This window comes from Callithrix jacchus, chromosome 5 (genome assembly GCF_049354715.1).
Source record: "Callithrix jacchus isolate 240 chromosome 5, calJac240_pri, whole genome shotgun sequence".
NCBI lineage: Eukaryota > Metazoa > Chordata > Mammalia > Primates > Cebidae > Callithrix > Callithrix jacchus.
In genome coordinates this window covers 12,100,907-12,119,817 of record NC_133506.1, presented here as the reverse complement: position 1 = coordinate 12,119,817, position 18,911 = coordinate 12,100,907, and the positions used below count along the sequence as shown (strand labels likewise).

At 42.8% G+C, this 18,911-nt stretch overlaps 1 pseudogene across 1 annotated transcript in view; it reads left to right on the top strand.

Annotated features, from left to right (window-relative positions):
* Positions 1-18,911, top strand: part of LOC118153470 (small ribosomal subunit protein eS4, X isoform-like) — a 65,421-nt pseudogene that overhangs the window by 19,735 nt on the left and 26,775 nt on the right. The window contains exon 5 of the transcript XR_013535109.1: positions 6,621-6,722. The product of XR_013535109.1 is annotated as a small ribosomal subunit protein eS4, X isoform-like (transcript). The remainder of the gene's footprint in view (positions 1-6,620; positions 6,723-18,911) is intronic.

Below are 18,911 nucleotides of genomic sequence, written 5' to 3'. Positions count from 1 at the left end.
ATGCGGCTGAGCATCAGTGACTATGGATAGACACAGTTAACTTCAGACGGTGTGGCTTCAGGGAAAGATCACCTTCCCGGACCATCCCCTTTCCAATTCCCCATCCCTCTGAGAGCCACTTTTATTGCCCAGTAAAATTCTCCATATACTACCCTTCAAATAGTTCATGTGACCTGATTCTTCCTGGACACGAAACAAGAACTTGGGTGTCAAAAAGGGCATGAGACTGTCACCCTGATCCTTCACTGAGCTGTTAACACTTAGCCATCCATGGACTGCAGGCTGAGTGAGATGAGCCACTCCAGTTCCTGCCCATGAAGAAGGTCAAGGGAAAAATTTCATCTAAGTGCCTCAGCCTCCCAAGTAGCTAGGACTACAGATGCAAGCCACCATACCTGGCTAATTTTTGTATTTTTAGTAGAGATGGGGTTTTGCCATCTTGACCAGGCTGGTCTCCAACTACTGGCCTCAAGCAATCTGCCCACCTCTGCTTCCCAAAGTGCTGGGATTATAGGCATGAGGCACTGAACCCTGCCTGTTGCATTGCTTTCGAGGTCTTAATCATAAATTCTTTCCCAAGGTCAATTTATTATTAAACAGTCAGAAAGCAACAGATGTTGGTGAGGATGCAGAGAAGAGGGAACACATACACTGTTGGTGGGAATGTAAATTTGTACAATCTCCATGGAAAACAGTATGGAGAGTTCCCAAAGAACTAAAGCTAGAGCTACCATTTGACCTAGCACTCCCACTACTGGATATCCACCCAAAGGAAAATAAATCATTATATTAAAAAGATCCTGCACTTGTATATTTATGACAGCATTATTTACAACAACAAAGTCTTGGAATCAACCTGTGTCCATCAACAGATGATTGGGTAAAGAAAATGCTTTTATACATACACCGTGGAATACTACCTAGACATAAAAAAGAATGAAATCATATCTTTTGCACCAACATGGATGGAACTGGAGGCCATGATCCTACCTAAAATAACTCAGAAACAGAGTTAAATATCACATTCTCACTTATAAGTGGAAGCTAAACAATGTGTATACATGGGCATACAGAGTGGAATAATAGACATTGGAGACTCCACAAAGTGGGAGGGTGGAAGAGGGATGAGGGATGAAAAATTACGTATTGGGTACCATTTAGATTATTTGGGTGATAGTTACACTAAAAGTCTAGGCTTCACTGCTACACAACATATCCATGTAACCAAAATGCACTGAATCTATAAATATTTTTTAAAATGTTATTTTCTTTTTGTCACCAAAGTTGAGCTCCCATCAGAGTCATCTGGGCCTCAACGATTCCATTATTTTGATTGTATTAGCCAGCCTTCCTGGAGCACTGTGAGGTTTGGGCCTTGGGGATACAACCCTTTGGTTTTACAACACCAATCTTTCCCCTAGGGTGTGTGGTGCCCCGTGGGGCTGATTTGCAGAGGCTTTCCCAGCACAGCCTCCCAGTGACAGGAGCCACTACTCTCTGCAGCATGCATCCTTCTGCTGAGTCAGTTCCTGCTCTGCCCTCACCATGGGGAGCTGTCTCTCAGGGCCCAGTGCTCTCCCTGTCTCCTGGCTTGATCCCCAAGTCTGATGAAGTGCTAAGTTCAAATCATTACCATGGACTCCTGCACTCAATAGAAGTCCAGGTGGCCAGATGCGGTGGCTCACACCTGTCATCCCAGCACTTTGGAGGATGAGGCTGGAGGACTGCTTGAGCTCAAGAGTTTGAGACCAGTGTGGGCAAATGAAACCTTGTCTCTACAAGAAATTTAAAAAATAGCCAGGCATGGTGGCGAGCACCTGTAGTCCCAGTTACTAAGGTGGCTCAGGTGCAGTGAGCTGTGACTACAAACTGTGAAGTGCAGTGACTAGAGATGGGTGGTGAGTAAGTTAGTGTCTAAGCCCTAACCTGTATGTTTAGGCAAGAGCTCTGTCTTCTGGCTCCTCTCATATAAGCACTGAAATGTTAATCAGCAGGTAAGAGTTGAGCTAACCCAGGGTTGGAGTTCAGTCAGGTGAGTGAGGACCCAAGAGTTGAAGGGTGTATATGAGTGAGTGATTACACACGTGAATCACAAAATTTAAGTCTGAAAAGTAGAGAAAGGAAGGATGGTAAAGAGGCAATAGGACCTGTTGTAGGTCCCAGTTTCTCTTATATAGTTTGGTAGTAATGATTTCTCATTACCTAGCCAGCACTTTTCTTTTCTTTCTCTTTTTTTTTTTTTTTGAGATGGAGTTTTGTGCTTGTTGCCAAGGCTGGCATGCAATGGCATGATCTCAGCTCACTGCAACCACCGCCTTCTGGTTCAAGTGATTCTTCTGTCTCAGCTTCCTGAGTAGCTGGGATTATGGGCATTCACCACTACACCTAGCTTTTTTTTTTTTTTTAAAGTAGAGATGGGCTTTCACCATGTTGGCCAGCCTGGTCTCGAACTCCTGACCTCAGGTGATCCACCCACCTCAGCCTTCCAAAGTGCTGAAATTGCAGGTGTGAGCCAATGCGCCTGGCCCTAGACAGCACTTTGAACTATTTGGGGACCATCACTAGGCAAGACACTGTGTTAAATGATGATGTGGCACAAAAAAGACCATCTGTGCCATTCAAGAGAGGTCATCATGTAATTCAGAGAGACAAAGTATTCCAAGTACTATACTAAAAAGTGAACGATTCTGAGAGTCTAGACTCTTTACTTGTCCATTCAAAAGTTTCCACAATGTGATGCTAAGCCATTTTTTGTTCTTATCTCCCCCACTCCTCTAAACAAGTCCACTGTGAGTCCATCATCATTTCATAAGCATAGTTTTCCTTTCTCTCCTCTCTGCATCCTTTGAACACTGATGATGTTCTTCCTAGAACGTTTACTTGTGTGACCTCCTCCAACAAAACTCACTTACCATCCTGAAGACTGAGCTCAAATAAGGAATCCAGGAAGCCTTTCTAATATCTTTAGCAGTAGTTGTTTCCTTCTTCTCAATTGTTCACATGATATCTACCATATGCAGATACTTGGATCACCTCTTCCAGCAGACAGCATGGACATTTTCCTGCCTGTCTGTGTAGCAGCGCCTGCCTTTATGTAAGTAAGGGAAGACCACGAGGAAAAGAAAAAACATAAAGAACAAGGTTAGAACCAGATGGTTGAAATCAGCCTCTGCCTTGGGCTTCCTGGTTGTCATGGATATGATATTTTCTATTGTTCATTAACTCTGGTCTCTATGGTGAGCTCAGAATTAAAGCTAGAACTTTATAAAGGCAAGAAATGATGGGGAGTGGCTCACTTAATATTTCAGTGAAGGTGGTGGGCAGTGTCTTAGCTGGTTTTTTGCTTCTGCAACAGAATACTTAAGACTGTGTAATTTATAAATAAAAGAGATTTATTTAGCTTACAGTTCTGGAGGCTGGGAAGTCCAAGATCAGGTGGCCACATCTGATGAGAGCCTTGTGCTCTTTCACAGCATGGTGGAAAAGTGAAAGGTGAAGCCAGTGCCTGTGAAAAGAGGAGAAATGAAGTGGGCTGACCCACTTTATAACAACCTGCTGTCCTGAGAGCTAACCCAGTTTCTCAAGAACTGCATTAATCCCTTCATGAGGGTGGAGCCCCAAGACTCAAACACTTCCCATTAGGACCCCCCATCCAACACTGCCACATTTAGGAATTAAGGTCCCAACACATGAACTTTTTGAGGGATGTACTCAAACCATATCAGGCAGGCATTGGGAGGAGAGATAGATGTGGTAAAATACTAAAATAAATACATGCTTCTCCAATGGTTTTCCTCCCCTACAAAATATTACATGTTAAGTTAGCTTAAATCTTGTTTTAGATCTATTTCATCTATTCCTGTTAAGACTGCATTATAACTCCTTCTTTCAACTGACTCCCTTCTCACCACCTCACAATACATGGCATCTCTTAAAATGACCAACTCAGGGCTGGGCATGGTGGCTCATGCCTGTAATTGCAGCATTTTGGGAGGCTGAGGCTGGTGGATCACCTGTGGTCAGGAGTTCAAGACCAGCCTGGCCAACATGGCAAAACCTCATCATCTCTCCTAAAAATACCAAAATTAGCCAGGTGTGGTGCCTGTAATCCTAGCTACTTGGGAGGCTGAGGCAGAACAATTGCTTGAACCCAGGAGGCGGAGGTTGCAGTGAGCCAAGATTGTGCCATTGCACTCCAGCCTGGGCAAAAGAATGAGACCCCATCTAAAAAAAAAAAAACCAAAAACCAAAAAACAGCCAACTGAGTATGAAAAGTGAAGAAAAATAATCCATGTCAGAAATTTCAAGGAGTGTGTGTACTGGATGTGGCATATACAGGACAACACTGAAGAAGACATTGACATTAGTCTTTCTGGTTTCTCTCTTAGTAAGTAGATGGACCCAGATGGGACCCTCTAACTTACGTGATAAGGTATGGAGGTAAGGGGGCTAGGGAAGCATGGGAGACTTTCAATACTTGGACTGCCTTTTGCCCAGCATTTACAGGATTGGCTTTGGCCAACATAAAACAGCAGCCTTAGAAAAGAGGTAGTGTATGATCTTGGCTGTACCTTGGCATAGTTCAGTACCTGGCAGTAGCCAAACTGCAAACTTTGAGGACAGTTTCTACACAAGACCACTCTCTGTTCTGATGCCAACTATAAGTTTGAGGGGTCCCCCAATACACCTTTAGGTTTGATAATTCACTAGAAAGCCTCATAGGACTCACTGAAAGCTATTATAGTCACAGTTATGGTTTATTAAGGGAAAGGACACAGATTAAAATCAGCCAAAAGGCTAGGTACAGTGGCTGTCACCTGTAATCCCATTGCTTTGGGAGGCTGAGGTGGGAGGATCACTTGAGCCCAGGAATTTGAGGCTACCGTGAGCTACGATTGTGCCAGCCTGGGTGACAGAGGGAGACTGTTCAACTAATTAACTAAACTAAATAATAAAAATCAGTCAAAGGAAAAGATACATAGGGCAGAGTCTGGGAGTGCTGGAAAGATGAGGCTTCTGTTCCTTCCCCATGGAATCAGGGTGTGTCATGCTCTGGTATTGATATGTGACAATAGTCACAAAGTATTGCTAATCAGAGAAGCTCACCAGAGTTTCAGTGTCTAGAGTTTTTATTTGGGACTTTATTATGTACTCATGATTGATCAGTTGATTGCCTTGTTGTTGAACTTAGTCTTCGGATCAATTGATACTTCATGCTCCAAAGCCCCCAGCCTAAGTCACATGATTGGGCTTTCTGTCATGGCCAGTTTCTATCCTAAGCCTTTAACCCAGTGTGACTAGCCCCATCCTTAAACAAGGCACTCCTATCAGATATGGCATAGCTTACCTTCTAGAAGCCTAAGGCAAAGGCCAGATGTCAGTTGGGGCAAGACCAAACTCTTCGCTACATAGTTAATTCATGGGATAGTGGCTTTGCCCAACAGAGAAGAGGAAAAACAAAGCTCCCTTGCAGGGGAGTGCATGAATCTTCTTTCCTCTTCTCCCTTGCCAGGTTGTTAGATTGTTCAACTAGAATTGCAAGCTTATATCAACTGGCCCTCCAGCCTAAGAAGCGAGAGAAATATACTAATAACAAAGAGGTTCACAGTGCAGAAAAACGTTTTCCTTATCCACATCCTAAACACCTGGATTAGACTGACTTTTCTTTATTCAAAAATTAGTAAAAAGAAAATACTAATATAGCAGCTAAGAAAATAATTTATAGTTAAGAGAAGGAGAATTGAGATACAGAAAGGGAGCATTGTTTGGAAAAAAAATTAATTCAAGAAGGAGATTAGCCTAGGTAAAGAATTTATGACTAAGACCCCAAAAGCAAATGTGACAAAAACAAAAATAAATAAATGGGACCTAATTAAACTAAAAAGCCTCTGCACAACAAAAGAAATAATCATCAGAGTAAACAGACAACCTATAGAATGGGAGAAAATATTTGCAAATTATGCATCTGACAAAGGACTAATATCCAAAATCTACAAGGAATCAAACAAATCAGCAAAAAAAACCCCACCAGATAATCCCATTAAAAGGTGGGCAAAGGACATGAATAGATATTTCTCAAAAGAAAATATAAAAATAGCCAAAAAATACAAGAAAAAATGCTCAACATCACTAATCATCTTGGAAATGCAAATTAAAACTACAAAGAGATACTACCTTATCCAAGCCAGAATGGTGATTATTAAAAATTAAAAAAAAACAATAGATGTTGGTGTGGATTTGGGGAAAAAAGAAAACTTATATGCAGCTGGTGAGAATGTAGATGAATATAACCTCTGGGGAAAACAGTATGGAGATTTCTCAAATAACTAAAAGTAGATCTACCATTTGATCCAGCCATCTACCACTGGATATCTACCCTAGGAAAATAAGTCCTTATATCAAAAAGACATCTGCACATGTGTTTATGGTAGCACAATTCACAATTGCAAAGATATGGAATCAATCTAAGTGTCCCTCAACTGATGAGTAGATAAAAGAAAATGTTATATACATATACTTGTGTGTGTGCATGTACATATATATGTGCATATATATTATATTTATATGTACCATGGAATACAATCCAGCCTTAAAAAGTAACAAAATAATGTCTTTTGCAGCAACTTGGATGGAACAGGAAACCATTATTCTAAATGAAGTAACTCAAGAATCGAAAACCAAATACTGCATGTTCTCACTTATATGTGGAAGCTAAGCTATGAGTATGTAAGGGCATGCAGAATGGCATAATGGACATTGGAGATTCAGGAGTGGGGAGGGTCGGGGGTGAGGGATGAAAAACTGCCTATTGGGTACAATGTACACTACTTGAATGACAAGTGCACTAAAATTCTAGACTTCACCATTACACAATTCATCCTTGTAACCAAAACCACTCATACCCCTAAAGCTATTGATATAAAAAATTTTTTTTTAAAACAAAGAAATTTCAGAACATGCCTGTAATGTGTTCTTAATATCCTTAAGATATGATCTTGAAGTAAGATGAATGGTGAATGATAATACAACAGAAGTGACAAGGTAGGTGGCAGATGAGCTATCTTAAATGAGGGTTAAAAAATAGTTACGGAATTTGAAACTTCAAAAAATAGTAAAGCTGAATAAAACCTATTTAAAATTAAATTAGTGATATGGAGAGAAAACTTGAGAAAGTTTCCCAGAATAGAGAGAAAAAGGTGCAGGATGAAATGCAAAACAGGAAAAAATAGTAGACATTGAGAAGAGAGGAAGGAGGCCCACCATCAGATAATTGGTGATAGTGAATCTGACGATTATGTGCCTTGGGGTTGCTCTTCTTGAGGAATATCTTTGTGATGTTCTCTGTATTTCCTGGACTTGAATGGTGGCCTGGCTTGCTAGGTTGGGGAAGTTCTCCTGGATAATATCCTGAAGAGTATTTTCCAGCTTGGAGTCACTCTCTCCGTCACATTCACGTATACCTATCAAACGTAGATTAGGTCTTTTCATATAATCCAATATTTCTTGGAGGCTTTGTTCATTTCTTTTCACTCTTTTTTTCTCTATTCTTGCCTTCTCATTTTATTTCATTGAGTTGATCTTCAATCTCTGATATCCTTTCTTCTGCTTGGTCGATTTGGTTATTGAAACTTATGTATGTTCGTGAAGTTCTCGTGCTGTGTTTTTCAGCTACATCAAGTCGTTTACATTCTTCTCTAAGCTGTTTATTTTAGTTAGCATCTCATCTAACCTTTTCTCTAGGTTCTTAGCTTCTTTGCATTGGGTTAGCACATGTTCTTTTATCTCTGAGAAGTTTGTTATTACCCACCTTTTGAAGCCTGTTTCTGTCAATTCATCAGATTCATTCTCCATCCATCTTTGATCCATAGCTGGTAAGGAGTTGTGATCCTTTGGAGGAGGAGAGGCATTCTGGTTTTTGGTGTTTTCATCCTTTTTGTGCTGGTTTCTTCCCATCTTAGTGGCTTTATCTACCTGTGGTCTTTGTAGTTAGTGACTTTCGGATGGGGTCTCTGAGTGGATGTCATTTTTGTTGATGATGAAGTTATTTCTTTCTGTTTCTTAGTTTTCCTTCTAACAGGCCCCTCTGCTGCAGGACTTCTGGAGGTCCGCTCCAGATTCTTCTTGCCTGGGGATCACCCACAAGGGCTGAAGAATAGTAAGGGTTGCTGCTGGTTTCTTCTTCTGTTATCTGCGTCCCAGAAGGGTACCTGCCAGATGTTGGCCTGAGCTCTCCTTTATGAGGTGTCTCTTAGGGTATACAGGTGTTGGTAAGCTGCTTGAGGAGACAGTCTGTCCCTTATAGGAGCTCAAGTGCTGTGCTGGGAGCTCCGTTGTTCCGTGCAGAGCTGCTGGGCAGGTACTTTTAAGTCTGCTACAGCAGAACTCATAACCACCTCTTTTCCCAGGTGCTCTGTCCTAGGAAGGTCAGCTTTATTTAGAAGTTCCTGTCGTGCTGCTGCCTTTTTTCATAGATGCCCTTCCCTGCACAGAGTAGTCTAGTCACAGTCTGCCAGCAGAGGTATTGCTGAACTGCCACAGGCTCTGCCCAGCTGCTTTGTGAACTGCCTCAGTAGTGGCGGACTGCCTTGGTAGTGGTGGTCACCCTCCCCTCCACCGAGCTGGACCACCTTGAGTCCAGCTGTGCTTGCTGTGAAACTCTCAGTTCAGAGCATTTCAATTTGCTTGTTTTGTGGGGGTGGTACCTGCTGAGCCAGATTGCCTAGATCCCTGTCTCTGCCCCCTCCCTTTCAGTTGAAGGGGCCACTCTCTCTCCCAGGTGTTTCAGACGCCAGTTGAAATGGCCCCCAGATTTATGTGAGTTTCTGTGCACCAAGCCAGCACCGGCTGAAACTGCCATGCTGAAAACTCATGGTGCTTTTCGGCCCAGGAATCTCCTGGTCTGTGGGCAGTGAAAATTTGTTTGGAAAAATTCAAAATTGTTTGGAAATGCACTCACCCTCTGTGTTGTTCTTGCTGGGAACTGCACTCCAGAGTTGTTCCTATTCAGCCATCTTGGATCCTCCCTCCCCATAGGTTGTCTTTTCACCCAGTTATTTCTTTTGCTTTGCAAAAGCTTTTTAGTTTGATACAGTCCCAATTGTCTATTTTTGCTTTTGTTGCCTGCACCTTTGATGTCATAACAAAGAAATCATTGCCAGAACTATGTCATAAAGCTTTTCTCTATGTTTTCTTCTAGAAATTTTACAATTTCAAGTATTTAATTCCTTTTTAGCTGATTTTGTGTGTGATGTAAGATAAGGGTCCAGTTCCTTTTTTTTTGATTTTGCATATGGGTATCTTGTTTTCCCAATACCATTTGTTGAACAGACTGTCCTTTCTCTACTGTGTATTCTTGGCACCCTGTTGAAGATCAGTTGGCCATCCATATAAGGCTGCATTTATTTCTGGGCTCTCTATTTTGTTCTATTGATCTATATGTCTGTCTTTATGCCAGTACTGTACTGTTTTAATTACTGTAGCTTTGTAACATAATTTGAAACCAGGAAGTTGTGATGCCTCTAGCTTTGTTCCTTTTTCTCAAGATTGTATTGGGTATTTGGGGGTCATGTGTGGTTCTATATAAATTTCAGGATTGTTTTTTCTTCAACTGTAAAAAATTCCATTGGGATTTTAAAAGGAAGTGCATTGAATCTGTAGATCATTTGGATACTGCGGGAATTTCAACAATATTAACTCTTTCATTTTATGAACACAATGTCTTTTCATCTATTTGTGTCTTCATTAATTTATTTCATCAGTGTATTGCAACAGTCAATGTACAAGTCTTTTGCCTCTTTTGTTAAGGTTATTCATAAGGAACAACTGTTAGAAAACTATACCTCTCTGAACCTGCAAAGAATTCAAGAGAGTTCGGACTTTGCTCTCGATTAGGCTTTGGCTTAAGGAAATGTCGTGGCTGCTTTGATCTTCTATCTAGACTACTCAACAATAAACTCAAACATTCCCCATATTAGCAATAAGGCTGCTTTGCTTTATTATCATTCATATATTTACTGGATTAGCACTTTAAATATGTTTTAAGAACTTTTCCTGTGCCTTCACAACTTGGCTGACTTGCACAAGAGGCCCAGCTTTCAGCCTATCTTGGTTTTTGTCATGCCTTCCTCACTAAGCTTGACCATTTCTAGCTTTTGATTTAAAGTGAGAAATGTGGGACTCTTCCTTTCACTTGGACATTTAGAGGCCATGATTGGGTTATTAATTGGCCTAATTTCAATATTGTGGTGTCTCAGGGAGTAGGGAAGCCCCAGGAGAGGGAGGTAGATGGGAGAATGGCTGGTCAATGGAGCAGTCAGAGTACACACAATATTTATCAATTAAGCTTGCCATTTTATGTGGGTATGGTTTGTGGTACCCCAAAAACAATTACAACAGTAACATCAAAGATTACCATTCACAGATCACCATGAAAATATAAGAATAATGAAATTGTTCGAAATATTGCAAGAATTACCAAAATGTGACAGAGACACTATGTGAATACATGCTGTTGGGAAAATGGCACTGATAGACTTGCTTAATGCAGAGTCTTTTTTTAAAATTTGTTTTAAAAAAACCCAGCATCTGCAAAACGCAATAAAGTACAGTAAAATGAGGTATACTTGAATCTCCATTGTATTGAGACTGTTTCCAGAGATTTATCCTGTTGCTTTATTTGGAATATATTTCCCTGTTTCTTCATTTCCCTTGAGTTTTTGTGTCAGTATCTATGCATTAGAAAATGCAGCCACCTTTCCCTACCTTCACGACTGAACTTGTACAGGAAGAAATCCTCACCGATCAGTTTGCCCAGAGATTTTAGGGGCCTCTCAAACCTTCATGCTTTATTCTCAGAGGCCCCTAAGGCATCTTGATCATGCTAGCTCTCATTAGTCTTAAAGACAGAGGAGACAGAAGTCAGTCCCCTGAGAAGCCCCTGGAAAAGTTGGAAGGCTGGGTACCTGCTTCAACTCTTCTTCCTAGGGAGAAGCTGGGAACAGGTGGTTTCCTTCTGTTGGGTATGGTGCTGTGATGGGGTAGGGATTACAATGAGAGTGTTCTGAATTTTCCTACCAGCTTCAATGTGGCTGGTTTCATGTTCATGCAGGGTACAGGAGCTTCTCAACTTGTTTCTAAATTCCTCAGAAAGGGAATTTGTCCATGCATTGTTGTTGAGTTGGTATCTCCACTGGGAAAAGGAGAGACCAGGGCTTCCTGCTTGGCCATCTTGCTGATGTTATCCTTCCCATGATATGTACGTATTCAATGATAAACATGCATTATTTTTATAGTCAGGTAAATTGCTATTTTATAAAAACAGTGACTAATGGGAGATAGATGAAATTCTAAAATGAGATTATTGTGTTACAAACTAATAATGTTATAGAAAGTAGGCTGCAGAATGGAAAGAATCTAGATTGTCACAGTTTTCTCCAGTTCACAGGTAGCCCATTGCTGCTTCTACAGGGCTATGGAGAAGGCAGAAGAGGGCATGAGTAAAGGCTGGTGCCCCAGATGAGATAGCCCTGTTCACTCTTCCTGCCAACATAGATGTTCTCTTTTGCTTCTAGACCAGCAAAGTATCTTGAAGTCTGGCCTTGAATGTGGTCATTGACAACACTAAATTCTACCTAAGAGTACTCTGTAACTCTTGGAAAACAGTGAGGGTTATGAAATCCCCCTACTTTTGTGCTCTGGGAAACAAAAGGCACTTACTGCAAAGATGCTCCCCACCCCTTCCTCATATAACGTAGATAAGAGTCATGGATACCTCTTAGTTCAACAGTTCCCAACCTTTTTGACACCAGGGACCGGTTTCATGGAAGAAAATTTTTCCACAGATGGGAGGGGGATGGTTTCAAGATGAAACTGCTTTACCTCAGGTCATCAGGCTTTAGATTCTCATAAGGAGCGTGCAACCTATATCCTTCGCATGCACAGTTCACAGCAGAGCTTTGCAGTGTTACCTAGGCTAGTATGATGGCCTTTTGGAATCAGGTTTCTCTGTACTAATCCCAGATTTGTTTTTGCTTTTGATGCCATATAAGTAAGGGGGGAAAAAAAGAAGAAAAAAGTCTGAATTCCACTGTGGGTTAAGGATGGGAGTTAGTATAAACATCTACTTACAAAAAGAAGTTCCTGAATACAACATTTATTTGAAAATGAGATACCTCAATAGATAGAACCAATGCAAAATAAATAAATAAATAAATAAATAAATAACCCAGGGTGAAGAGATGTGAAATGTGGAATGAAAAGTATATGTGTGTGCTGGGTGAGATGGCTCATGCATGTAATCCAAGCTACATGAGAGGCTGAGATGGGATGATTGCTTGGGCCCAGGAGTTTGAGGCTGCTGTGAGTGATGACTGCATTACTCTACTCTGGCCTGGGTGACAGAGCCAGACTCCAATCATTTTTTTTTTTTTGAGACAGAGTCTCACTTTGTTGCCCAGGCTGGATTGCAGTGGTGTCATCTCAGCTCACTGCAGCCTCCGCCTCCTGGGTTCAAGCAATTCTTCTCCCTCAGCCACCAGAGTAGCTAGGAGGCAGGTACCACCACGCCTGGCTAATTTTTGTATTTTTAGTAGAGATGGGGGTTTCGCCATGTTGTCCAGGCTGGTCTGGATCTCCTGAGCTTAAGCAATCCACCCACCTTGGACTCCCAAAGTGCTAGGATTACAGGCATGAGTCACCATGCCTGGCCAGACCCTGGCTCCTAAAACAAAAAATGCATGCTGTGACATACAGAGAACAGGGTATCATCTGCAAAACTCCAACTCTAAATATCCCTGGGAAAGAAGATTATGAAGCACGTGGAATAAAAAGAGGGCCCATTTTATATAAACGTAAAGCTGGAAAAAGTTCCTTTTTTTTACTGGACTTAAACTGCATATGTAGAGAAAAACATATTCTAGGAGATTAGCCTTCTTTTTGCAAAATTTGTGTAGGATTTTTTTGGTTGCCAGTTTTCTTGAAAGAACATCATTTTCTGGTGTGTTTTTTCTTCCAACCTTGCATTTTCAAGCTCATATTGTTCTGGTGAACAAAGCAAGACTCTTTGATCTGGGTTGACACTTTATGCAGAGCAGAATTTTAGCTATCTGAAAAAAACGAACTTCCACCCTGTAGGAGGATTATTAAAAGGCATACAACTTGACAACCATTAAGCAAAAACAGGTTGGTGGTTATACTTATTAAGGATAATTATAGCATTTAAGCTTAATGGCATAAATTGGTCAATGGATAATTTAATCTGGCAGACATCAAAATTACACTTAAATATTAGAGAAAGGAGACAGAAAACACAGAGATGGTTGTTAGATGGGCTCAAAAACTTTTGGAATGCCTTTCCAAAGCTTCATAATATCTCTTTAATGTCTTATTTCTTTCCTCACTTAGAGTCGGGTTTATCTGAAATTGTGGCTTTTTGAAAAACTCTGTTTCCACTCACTTCAGTTATAGTCACTTCAGTTATTATTGCAAATATTGTGAATATTTCGACTCCATAACCACTCAAATACATATTTGTCTTCTTCTCAGCTCATCATTTGGGAGAAATGGGAGCCACCAAGACTCATACAAGAACCCACCTAAGGCCAGGCATGATGGCTCATGCCTGTAATCCTAGCACTTTGGGAGGCTGAGGCAGGTGGATCACCTGAGGTCAGGAGTTCAAGACCAGCCTGGCCAACATGGTGAAACCCCATCTCTACTAAAAATACAAAAATCAGCCAGGCATGGTGGCGCACACCTGTAATTCCAGCTACTTGAGGCGCTGAGGCAGGAGAATCGCTTGAACCTGGCGGGTGGAGGTGAGATCATGCCACTCTACTCCAGCCTGGACAAAAGAACCCACCTGAATTTGTAAAAGTCTGTTGTGGATTATAAGGAACAAGCTTATTTGTGAGAATTACATAACTTTATAATCTTGTTAACTTAAAAATGTGGGCTAGATTCTACCTTGGGTTCCCTGATGAGATCTGCATCCATTGTGTTTGTCCCAGAATATTTTCCTCCTCTCTTCCTTTGAGGAATCACATGCCTGACACTATTACTGTTGTTGGGCAGAGCCCTACTAGCCAATAGCTTCAGAGGATTTTCTAGCTAAGAAGAGCTTAGTGGTGGGGGAAGTGGGGAGTGGCTGTGAGGATTAGCTCATTAATTATGCAGAGATGCAGGCTGCATAATGACCGGTAAAAGCATGGATAAAAGGATGATGCAGGTATTTTTCAGGGACAAGCTTTGGTGTTGGAGATTCCGTTTCTAGAGGCAGGACAGACCCAGGAAGCCCAGGGCTCCAGGAAATGTTGGTGTGAGGTAAGGGTTGTGGCTGCTCCACCTCCCTTCAGTCCCAGATCTGCTGGCCCCAACTTTGTGCTGAGAGGGCTGTGGATCACCATGGCTCCCCACCCCACACAAGCTCCTATCCACTAAAGTTACACCACTAAAACAGCTTTACTCCTGGAGGATTTAGTAATTAATCTGTCACTGTGTCACCATGGCAACATATTTGTTTATCTCAAATGCCATGAGCTCAAGGGGCCAGGATTTGAAAAACTGCTTTACCTAGTGCCCTAGCTAGCGATTAACAAAGGATTATGTTGTAGAACACAGCACATGCTGGTTGGTTCCAAGGCAAAGGAGCCTTAGGGAACTAATGTTCATTTTTCCTCCTTTACAAATGGCTGAGATTCCATTAAGGGATTGAGGAATAGCAGACCCCTTCTGGCCTCATGGGACACATCATGACCTCCCAGGGACACTAAAGGAGAAATCCCCTGCTGTCCTCCACTCTGCTCACCTCTTTTCCACTCCTTCTTTCTCTTTTCCCATTCATTAATTCAGTAATTTTAAGGAGGGATAGAAGATGCAGAGATTTAATTCATTCACCTCAATTTTTAGGGGCATGCACTGGTACAAGATTTTTCTCTCATTTTATTTCATTTAATTCCTCCCTTTTCATACCTGATGCCACACATGTTTTCTTCCCTGTCATAAGTGGTTTTTATTGAATTTCTTTCTTCCTTTCTTTCTTTCTTCTTTCTTCCTTTCTTCTTTCTTTCTTTCATTTTCTTTCTCTCTCTGTCTCTCTTTTAAGAGAGTCTCACTCTGTTGCAGGGTGAAGTACAGTGGCACAATCATGGCTCACTGCAGCCTTGACCTTCTGGACTTAAGTGATCCCTCCATCTCAACCTCTGTAGAGTAGCTGGGACTGCAGGCACATGTCACTATGCCCGGTTAATTTTTAAATTTTTTTTGTAGAAACAAGGGTCTCACTATGTTGCCCAGGCTGGTTTCCAACTCTTGGGCTTAAACAATCCACCCACCTCAGCTTCCCAAAGTGCTGGAATTACTGGCATGAGCCATAGGGCCCAGCTTCAGAGTTTCTTGTTCAAGTGGCTTACAGAGGGAAAACTCTCAAGAAATACTGGTTAGGGGAGCAGAAGAGGGAAAGTGCTACAGGAAGAAGAGGGTCAGGCACATCTAGCCTCAGCCGACCGATGGTGAGCTCTGGAGCATGAACAGCACTGCAGGGTTGCCTTCCCCTTCCCTGTCCTGCTGACCCTACCTGGAGGCAAGGGGTAGGCCTGCCATCCATGGGGCTGAGGGTTGTCAGCCAGCCAGCTCTCCTCTGCTGAGGGCAGCTCCCCCAAAAGCAGGGCAGCTGTGAGACATTTGCAGCCAATTCACACAGCAGCTGGGAGGGTGGGGACTCCAGAACAGTGAAAGAGATTGGGTGGGGCACCAACCACTACAACAGGGAATCACATTCGTGTTTAATAAGCATCTGTATATCTGTGTGTTTATCTGTTACTGCAGAATATTTAGTGCTCATTCAAAAAAATGTATTGAATCCGTACTCTGTGCCTATTTTGATTCTAAAAACTGGGAGGTTGTAGTCATAATGAAGACAGATAGGATCACCCCTGCCCTTCGGTTGCTGTTAAGTGGAAGAAATAGATATTAAACAACAATTAACACAAATGAACATTCCAGAATGCAAAATGTCATACATGCTGAGAAGGAGAAGCTGAGGTGTGACAAGAGATCACAGTGGAAGGCGAGGCGAGATGCATGCTGGGGTGGAGGGAAGGCCTCCCTGGGGATGAGTATTTATGGCAGTGACCTAGAGAGGAGTTGGTGTGAGCTGGAAAGAGAATGGGAGGAAGGCTGCTCCACACAGAGGGAACAGAGAGAGCACTGTCCTGACCTGGAGAAAGACCTCCATGGTTTCAGGGAATTGAAAGAAGGTCTGTGTGGCTGGACACAGTGACCAAGAGGTGAAGGACATGAGAACAACAAGAAAGAGGGCCCATGGCAGCAGATGCCAGGCCTTGGAGGTCATGTTTGGGATGGAGCTCTCAATGAAAGCCAATGGAAATCCACTGATGCCTTTGTCAAGAAACAGGCATGATGACCATGGTGGCTCAAGGGCTGTGCGAGGTTTGGAGAAGGCAGGAATGGAAGCTGGGAGGCTGGTGGAGGTCGAGGGAGAGATGCCAGCGCTCTGGACTTGAGTAGTGGCAGTGGACGTGAGGAGAAGCAGCTGGGAGAGGAGATTTCAGAGGGAGAAGGTGCAGGGGTTGCTGAGGGTTTGGGTGCAGGAGTGAGGGAAGGCAGGCATGTTACACTCATGTGGACAGAAGTGCCATTTTCCAGTGGGAGATGAAGGGCAGGCAGTTGGGAGGATGCGCTCAAGGCTCAGGACTGGAAATTTAAGCCCAGTAGTTGTCAGCACACGGGTAACACTTGGAACCCAGGGAGAAAGTATTGCTAAGAAGCAAAAGGAAAGAGAGCAGGACCCAAGTCCATGCGAAGAGGGGGAAACCAGCCAAGTGTCCGAAGCAGAAACCAGAGAGGCAGGAGGAACACAAAACATGGCAGCAACAAACCCAGCAGAGGAAGTTTCAGGAAGGAGGGTGATCAGTCCTGGGATATGCCCACTGTTGGGTGCCAATCAGATGGTCTTTGGACAGAGCTGAAGAAGGGTGCAGTGGAACATGAAGGCTGCAGGTGGCTTTCTGCAGGTGCAGCTGTGCTGGGAGAGGAGGAAATGCAGGCTGGATACAGGACACTCTTAAGTAAGTTTAGTTATTTGTGGAGGAGAAGGGGCCGCCTCTGGACTGGGAATCAAGAACACGTTTTTTTGTTTGTTTGTTTGAGACAGAGTTTTGCTCTTGTTGCCCAGACTGGAATGCAATGGTGCGATCTTGGCTCACTAAACCTTTGCCTCCCAGGTTCAAACGATTCTCCTGCCTCAGCCTCCCAAGTAGCTGGGATTACAGGCATGCGCCACCACACTCAGCTAATTTTTGTATTTTTAGTAGAGACGGGATTTCTCCATGTTGGTCAGGCTTGTCTCAAACTCCTGACCTCAGGTGATCCTCCCACCTTAGTCTCCCAAAGCGCTGGGATTACAGGTGTGAGCCATTGTGCCTTACCGAACATTTGTTTTTTAAGATGGGGGAGATGGTTGAATGCTGGGTAGGAGTTGGATTATGGGGAGAGTCAAGGGTACAGAAGAGAGAGGGGTTAATTGCTAGAGAAAAGTCTCTACAGAGGTGGGAGCAGGTGTGAGCAGACCACCATTCCCATTATCTGGCCAATGCTGAGCCCATGCACATTGGGGTCCCAGCCTAGAGAGATGACAGCAGAGGAGGGATGGGAACATCTGTGTGGTGAAACCATCCCTATAGACTTTATAAAATTAATCAGGGAAGAAGGAAGGGGGAGAAACGAGGATGAACCAAGCTTGCAGCACACTCAGCAGTAACCATGAGGTCTGCTTGCTCTCTGCTCCGCTTCCTCAGAGCTGTTTGGGGCCTATCGACTCAGAGTTATATAGACCCTGTTATGAGATGATCCTTCCCCTTAGCTTCTCTATAGATAAGAACTTGAACATTATAAAACATTAAGTTTTCCATTTGAGATACTCTTTCAGGTTCTACATACCAATGAAACTACTGATGCCAGCTGGTTTTAAGGACCCCACAGGAGCTGACTCACCAAAGAATGCAGTTTCCACATCCTGATGATTTCCTCCCCCTTACCACAACTAATCAACCAAATTCCTTGTTACTGACTGGCACTGGCCAAGGCTTCCACATGTGGCTCAGTCGATATGTAACAGGATCTTTTGACCAATGCCTGGCAAGTCAATATACCAAGGCAAGAGGGATTGCTGCAGAGAAAATATCTAATAATCACATGACAGCTAAATGAGGAGGTGGGAGGAAACCTCCAATCCACCAAATTAAGGAATTTGGGACTAGAGATTTTAAGGACTTTGGGATGGGCTGATGTATGGGGATTGTTGGTTGCTGGAAGAGTGCACGGGGAAGTCATTGGACAGGGAGATGGAGAAACTTCATTCTCATGCTGATTTGGTTCCTCATGGGGTCTTTAAACTGGTTGACATCAGCCTTTCTTGATGGAATTCAAGACATGAAGAATATCTTGAGCAATTCTTAAACAATAGTTATGATTCTAACATCAGAAGTCCTATCTATGGGAAAATGGGGATTTAAACAGTCAGTATCTAGTGCTGCATGACTCAATTATAAGGAAGTGGGCCAGAGTGCAGCCTAATTAATGCTTCATTATAACTATATTTCTGCCCTAAACCTGGCATATAAATTCTTGTTAACCCTATGAGGATGGTTTTAGACACTCTCTTGGGGGATCCATCTCCCTGCAGGTCTAACTCTGAATCACAGTTCTGCAGGCATTTGGTTCCTGGCTCAGTCAGCAACTCCAGAGCCAGTCCAGCCCATCAGGGCAACCCTCCCCTCAGGCTCCAGACTCCCCCCTACTCCTGGCCACTGAATAATGAAGCCCACCAAATTCTGAGATGGCACTGTCAACCCTGCTTTCCCACTGCTCCCTAATTCCACATCTCCTATAGTCTT